Here is an 8,190-nt window from a genome sequence, read left to right on the forward strand (position 1 = left end):
GAAGAAGAAGAAGAAGAAGAAGAAGAAGAAGAAGAAGAAGAAGAAGAAGAAGAAGAAGAAGAAGAAGAAGAAGAAAGAAGAAGAAGAAGAAGGGAGAGTGGAGGGGAGGAGAGGAGGAGGAAGATGAGAGGAGGAGAGGAGGGAGGGAGAGGGGAGAGGGAGAGGGAGATGGAAAAGAAGCCCACATCAAAAGATCAAAAAGTATTTTCTTATTAAAATTTATTTTGATTTTATGTACATTTATGTTTTGCCTGCATGTATGTCTGTATGAGGGTATCAGATCCTCTGCAACTAGAATTGCAGACAATTATGAGCCACCATGTGGGTTCTGGGAATTGAACCTGTGTCTTCTAGAACAGCAGCCAGTGCTCTTAATCACTGAACCATCTCTCCTGTCCACAAAATACATTTTCAACAAAGTTGTAGAAAAAAATTCCCTAACCTAAAGAAGGAGAAACCTACCAAGGTACAAGAGGCAGACAGAACACTAAATAGACTGGACCAGATAAGAAATTAGCCACAACACATAATAATCAAAACACTGAATTATAAAACAAAGACAATATTAAAAGCTACAAAGAAAAAAAGACAAGTGACATGTGAAGGCAGACCTATTAGAACAGCACCTGACTGAAAAACATAATCAGAATATACTGTACAGAAAAATATTTTCAATAAAAAAATAAATGAAAACTTTATAAACTGCTAAGGGGAAGGGAAATCCTGTCTAAGGGAGTATAACCCAGGCAAGACCAGTCAGAGAGGAGAGGGACTCGGGAAAGCCACTAAAAAGTCCAACAAGAGCGTGGTAGGAGATTTGATCTCTGGTTTCATCTCTAAAAATACAAATATATGCAGATACACAGACACACAGACACACAGACACACACACACACACAGACACACACACACACCTTGCTAAGTAAAGATGCCCTTTACTCTTATGTGTTATAGTTATATTCAGTATTTACTTTCCTAAAATGTTCTTCAGCTAAGTGTGATAGCATATGTCTGCAACCTCACCACTTTGGGGGGCTGTGACAAGAGGATCAGAGTTCAAAACCAACCTGGACTAGATAGCAACCCCCCTTTCAAAATAACCAATAATATAAAAGCATTATTCTATTAAGACCTATATTTCTTCCTTATTTATTTTCTTTGTATTTTTAGTTAGCCTACAAGCAATAGGCTTTATTATAATATTTCCATACATAATTTGTCTGGGTTGATCCTCATCCCAGACTCTCCTCTCCATCCCCTGGCCCCCTTATAACCTCCTACCCTATAAGCTCCTTTATAATTTCATGCTGCACACACACTATTTCTCTTCCTTGCTTTCCTAACACTTTTTTCCCTCCTTGTGATGTCCTTTTTATTGACATGATTGATTGATTTCTATTTTATAATGTGTATGGATGTTTTGCCTGCATGTATGTCTGCATACCACATACATGCTGTGTCCATGAGGGCCAGAAAGTCTCAGACAACCAAGATCTTGAGTTACAGACCTGGTTGTGAACCACCAGGTGAGTTATGGGAATTAAACACAGGTCCTCTGAATGAACAGCAAGTGCTCTTAACCATTGAGCCATCTCACCAGTCTCATGTAATATCCTTTTTAGTTTTATGACCTATACCTACACTCATATCCACATATTTATACACATGTAACACTCAAAAGCCTAGGATCTATAGAGAACATGATATCTGTGTTTCTGACTCCAAACTACATCACTTAATAGAATAATTTAGGGTCCGCCTATTTTTCTGCAGATTTCATAATCTCACTCATTTTTGGCTGGATAAAATTCCACTGTTTATATGTCCCACATTTTCAGCATCTAGTTGTCTATACTGGTACAGTCTCCTTGCTGTTGTGACTACAGCAGCACAGATGTACAGGTATCTCTGCAAGAGGTCCCTTGGGTGTGTGCTGAGAGTAGTATGCCTAGGTCACATGATAATTCTGTTTTTAACTCTTTGAGAAACCACAACACTCATTTTCAGTTTATGTACGCACCAACAGGGAACAAATGTTCCCCTTCCCCCATATCCTCACCACCATTTGCTGTTGTTTGATTCATTGATGATATTCTAACCTTGGTAAGATGGAAACTCAAAATAGTTAGAATTTCCCTAATGGAACACTTTCAAATATTTATTGTCCATTTGTGTTTCTTCTCTTGAGAACTGTCTGTTCTGTTGCTTACCCATTTATGGATGCTTGATTGGTTGATTGATTGATATTAACCCCTGTCTGGAGTACAGCTGACTAAAATTTTCCTCCATTTTTTTAGACTATCTCTTCATTCTGCTGATGGTTTCCTTTGCCATGCAGAAATGAAAAGCTATATTCCTAAGTCAAATTTTCAAATGAATGACATTCAACCCTCTGAGAGTTCATCTTCATTGTCAACTTGACTGAATTTAGAATCACCATGGGAACACACCTCTGGGTGTGTCTATGAAAGCATGTTGAGAAAGAATTAACTGAGAATAGAAAACCAGCTCTAATGTGGGCACCACCACTCCATGAACTCAATAGCAAAGAAAGCGTGAGCTGACCCCCAGCACTCATGCCTCTCTGCCTCCTGACTGTGGATGTAATGGGACCAACACTACAACTTCCTAAATGCGATGGGCTGTACCTTCAGCTGCAGCCAAACTAAACCCTTCCATACATGGATTTTGTCAGATATTTTGCCATAGCAATGAGACACTATCTAGCATACCCATAAGCCATAAAGTTAGGTATCTTGACAAAGATTCCACACACTAACCTTGTTTAATTCCATGAAGAATAGTATCTCTTGAACACTTCCCATTGGCTTGGCTTCCAGGGACACTGGCAAGCAATGCTTTGCCCTACCAAGATTTGTAACTATGAGTTTCTGTATAGTCTTAAAGAAAAATACAACCTTTGGGACAATAGTGAAACTAATAACCAACTTGGTACATTTTGTGGATCCGGGTCTTGTTTCTTCTGCATCAGTGCATTCTGGATCTTTATTTTCTATCTTTCCCTTCCTGATTCCATTTCCATAGCTGCCTACTCAGGACACCACGATTAGCTTAGTCATCAACTTGCTGAATTCTTGGCTGGAGCCGACCTAAATGCACCCTTCCTGAGGACTAGCCATCATGGTACCAGAAGGTGCCAAACAAGCTTCCAGAGGAGGTAGGTAGCCAACAGTCCTACCAAGCTATGTCACCTATGAACCACATCAATGACCAGCATGACACAATAACTCTCAGAGTACACTCTCGGGTGGCACACATATCCTGGCAGTAACCAACAACTCTCTAATTAGACTTAGAACCCATTCAACAAGAGAGAAACAATGCCTGGTATCAAAAACCTAGCAAAGTCCTCAGTGCTAGTGAAGCCATGGTTATTGGAGGAGAATCTACACCACAACTAATCCTTAACAATAATTCGTAAACATTTGTCATTATAATTACAAATAAGTATAGTCTTCGGCCCTCATCAAGAAAAGTTCTTTTTGCAACAGGAATCACCAAGAAAGGTGATAATAACCCACCAAACCGCAGAGCTGTGAAGCCCAGTCCCAGTGGATATATGTACAAAATATTCCCGCACCTAAGGCCAGGAAACGTTGAAGAAGAGATGGAAATATTGCAAGAGCCAGAGGACCAGGGAGTTTGCTATGAGATTGTGTCTCCTAGGAATGTCAGAAGCTGCACCCATGGAATTTCACCCAACACAGCTGCCTAAACAAGCAGATCAGGGATGACACCAATCTAGACCAGGGAAATCCTACAAGGTCTCAACCCTACACAAGAACTGTAGGGAACTAAGGAGAGCTTAGAATGGGAGAAGTGGCCCTCCTCATGGAAGAGCACACCAACCTATTGTCCCACACCAAACAGTCAGCCCTGAAGTAGCATTATACAGACTGAACAGGTTATATTTAGGAATATATAGGTATGTAGGTATATGCATGCAGTAACAGTAGAAAAAGGAGACCATGATTTGAAGGAGAATGGGAAGGGACTCAAGAAAGGAAAGGGAAGGGAGAGAGGTATTAAAATAGAGTCTCAAAAATAAAAAATGTTAAAGTATACATCAGGTATTTGTACTGTTCTTTCCATGACTGCTTTAATAAAACCTGATGCATATCAAAAAATAAATTAATAAATATTTGAACAGCAATTTTTCTTTGTCTTTATTCTTCTCTCGTGCAATACATCCCAAACAGACCTTCCCTGCCTTCTCCTCCCCTCCCTCCTCCCAGTTTCCACCAAACCTCCCTTGCCCCCAGATCTGCTGCTCCTCCATTTCCCTTCAAACAAGAGCAGAACACCCAGTTATATCAATTGAACATGGCATGACAGGATGCAATAAGACTAGGCACAAACCCTCATATCAAGGCTGGACGAGGCAACCCAGTAGAAGGAAAAGGTCCCACAAGCAAGCTAAAAAAAAAGTCAGAGATGCCCCCACTTCCACTGTTAGAAGTCTCACAAAAACTCCAAGCTGTTCAACCACAGCATGTACGCAGAGGGCCTAGTGCACACCAAAGCATGCTCCTTTGGTCTCTGTGAGCCCCCCCCACCCCAATTTTTTAGCTCAATTGTCATCATGTAAGGAAACCGCTCTAGCTGGATAAAATGATTCCCCTCTACTCTTCCAAATATTCGGTCATTAGTGTACCACGTACAGAGGTTACACCATAGCACTTATCAGCTTTTACTGTGGATATAAATTAGTTGCCCAGGTTTTTAGGTAGGCTTATGCTCCTTCAGCCAAAAAGCTATTTCTGTCCTATTTTAGCTTTCTATCTTTGTAACCTCAACACAGATGACGTGTGTTTGTGTGTGTGTGTGTGTTGCTAAACCAAAAATATTTTATGTCACCTTAAAGGCTCAGCTTACATCAAGCCACCTTGCAGAAATCATGCCCCACCACGTATGTGGAGGCCAAAGGGCAGCTATGGGAGTTGGTTCTCTCCTTCCACTATGTGTGTCCCAGGGATCAAATTCAGGCCATCTGGAGGCAAGCATCTTTACCTGCTGAGCCAACTCACTGTCCCATAATATTTACTTAAGTGGAAGAAAATTTTACTTAAATCTTTTACACCTTCCAGTTTTATTAGAATGGGTATGTGTTCCTTCTGGGTAAGCAGAAATACAAAATACATTGAAATTTACCAGTTCTCTCAAACATGAATGAGGAGGAAAACTCAGAGTGACCATGTGGAGGAGAATTCAGAGTGACTCGTACTTCCAAGTCAGGAAATGTTGGAGGAATGACACACTTCTGCTCTCTGGCACGAACTAAATTTGTTCTGCTGTGACAATCTGCAGCAAAGGGACTGTGACTCTTCTTTCTGGCTGGTGTCTTCCTTGGGTTGCTCTCCCAATCCCCTGGCCACTATAACCAGAGCTTAATAATAAATGTAACTTGGTGATGCTGTCATGCATAATTCAACACTTAATGACTTGCAAGGGACCAGCATTCTCCAAGTGTTTGCAACAAAGCCATTAGTCTTCTATGCTTTTCATATGTGAAGACAACTCAGAACCAACTTGCCATCAGAAACGCAAGAGGACGAAGGTTACTAACAGCTGTGGAATCTCCTTAGAAACAGCCAAGCTCAAAGCAGGAGCTGATTTTATATACACTAGGCACCACACATTCACAGACAGGGAGTGAGAAACCAAGATGTGTATCTAGCCAGGAATCACGTTTCCATGGCGATCTCATAACTCCTGCACCTGCCTTTCTTCTCTTAGCCAGGGTGTTGTGTCCATTTGGTCTCTGCAGGCTTTGCCCATCTGCAATGCAGCTGGGGCCTCAGCTGCTTAAAGACTGCTAATAAGCCTAGAAAATTAACCCAAAAGCCAGACAATAATGTTTACAGTAATTATCTTGTGATTGTTTGTTATATATTGTTTTTTTTTTAATTCAGAGACAAAAAGACTAGGGATCATTTCTCATTGGCAGTAGTAGCAAAATACTGGAAATCACTTTAATGTTCAACATGAGGGGAGTTTTGAAGTCAATAGTGGCGTATAGCTGCATGTGACAAGACACTTTAAAGTGTGAAATCACTTTCTGGAAGATGATTTAATGGAGAGGAGAATGTATATGAGAAAACACAGCCTCCGACCTGAGTGTACAGAGTAACTCCAATATGCAGATGGAGATGAGAGTTTCGTGCTTCAAGGAAATGATTTTATACAATTCCTCCAAAGTCTGGAGCATAGGATTTCAATGTAGCCTCTCTACTGCCCTTCCAGGGGTCAGATAGGCTTGCAAATGTTTGAAGAGTAACACTGGCCACACAAAGTCATCCAGACAGACTAGCAGAGTCTCAGAGAACAGATGGCCGATGAGAGAATTGGTCCATGTGCCAAAGACCCGCTGGCTGATCTCTGTGGGTGTTTCCACGGCATGGGAGGAAGGGAACTATTGGCTTTATTCTGTGGCACTAGAAATTCAAACACACACAGAAGGCCAGTGGTCTCTGGGTTCATCCTGACCCAGTTCCTGACCCAGTAGCTGGCAGATGATGCTCACTGGAGTAAGGCCCAGGCAGCAGCTTTGCTCAGTCTTCCTTGCTAAGCCCTGTGACTCTGCCCACAGTCATTAGTCTATTCCTTTGTACAGGTTCTATGTACACCCTAGCTGAAATATCTTTTTTTTTTTTTTTGAGGATGGAGAGATGATTCACCACTTAAGATCACTTGTTGCTCTTGCAACCCACAAGATGGCTCACAACCATCTGTAACTCCAGGTGCAGAAGATTTAATGCCCTCTTCTGATCTCCATGTGCACTAGGCACATACAAGATTCATAGACATACATGCAGGCAAAACACTCATACATATAAAGTAAGTAAATCTATAAACAATTTTATTTCAAAGAATTGTTATTATTATTATTATAAAGGATCTCATTACTGTGTAGTCCTAATTGGCCTGAAACTCTGTATATAGACCAGGCTGGCTTCAAACTCAGATGTACCTGCTCCTGTCTCCCAAGTGCCAGGATTAAAGCATGCGCTACCAGGCCTGTCTTATTTTTATCCTTTGTCATTTATGTGCTATGTTTGTGCCCTGTGTGGGTTTGTGCACATTGAGTGATGATGCCCATGGAATCAAGAAGACAATATTGAATCCCCTAGTGATGGAGTTATAGGCCGTTTTAAGTCATCTCATGTGGGTGCTAGGGACTGAACTCATATCTTCTGAATGCAATATGTACTCTTTTTAATTGTTTTGCTTTGGTTTTTGTTTTGTTTTGTTGAGACAGGGTCTCTCTTATGTAGACCTGGCTGTCCTGGAACTTGATATATAGATCAGGCTGGGCTTGAACTCAGAGATCCCCCTGCCTCTGCTTCCCAAGTGCTGGGATTATAGGTGTGCACCACCACACCTGGCAATATGTACACTTAGCCACTAATCCAATTCTCCAGTCCCATCTGGAGCTTCTTCATCTTCTCTGGCAGGGGAACGCTTCCATCCTTTTTTCTTCTTCATCATCTTGTTTAACACACATAAGCTTAAGCACTGGGCACTTTGAGGTGAGGGTTTTCAAACTATTCATATCCAAAGCTTGAGAGCGCATCTCTGTTAGGTTTCAAAGAACAATGTTAAGCATTTGAAAAGCAATAGAATGGAAATTTGGTAAGGAATGACATGGACTGAGGGCCAGGGAATACAATGGGAAAAGTACCATAACAATGGTACTCAGACTTGCCTCCTGCCACATAAATATTTGTGCATGGTAAATATCAGAGAGAGACACCTCATTAACAATCATTACAACTTTTATCTCAGTACAAAGGAATGGAAGATTCATTAGACATACTTTTTCAAGTTTTCTTCAATAAGCATATACTGCCATAGAGATGCATTCTACATCAGTATCTGTTTCCAATGACAGTGTGTAACATGAAAATAAAATCACATATAAACAAAACTGAATGTCTCTTTTTTTGTCCACCAAATACAATACTCAAGCAAGCCTTGATCAACCCAATTAGCAATACCTGTGGCTCTGAAATATATTGTGGTTTTAAGTAAGCTCTAGATAAATTAATCAGGTTGCAGCTAAAGTCCATGATAAGGGCTTAGCAAGGTGGCTCAGCAGATAAAGGAGCCTGCTTCCAGGACTAAAAACCTGAGTTCAATTCCAGGACCCACTTAACAGAAGAGAACCGA

At 41.0% G+C, this 8,190-nt stretch overlaps 1 long non-coding RNA gene across 1 annotated transcript in view; it reads left to right on the plus strand.

The window, feature by feature from the left end:
• Positions 1 to 7,940, plus strand: part of LOC110298106 — a 22,101-nt gene extending 14,161 nt beyond the window's left edge. The window contains exon 3 of the long non-coding RNA XR_002378349.1: positions 5,934 to 7,940. This is a non-coding gene — a long non-coding RNA (uncharacterized LOC110298106). The remainder of the gene's footprint in view (positions 1 to 5,933) is intronic.
• The last annotated feature ends 250 nt before the right edge of the window (positions 7,941 to 8,190 follow it).

The sequence above is a fragment of the Mus caroli genome, chromosome 7 (genome assembly GCF_900094665.2).
Source record: "Mus caroli chromosome 7, CAROLI_EIJ_v1.1, whole genome shotgun sequence".
Classification (NCBI taxonomy): domain Eukaryota; kingdom Metazoa; phylum Chordata; class Mammalia; order Rodentia; family Muridae; genus Mus; species Mus caroli.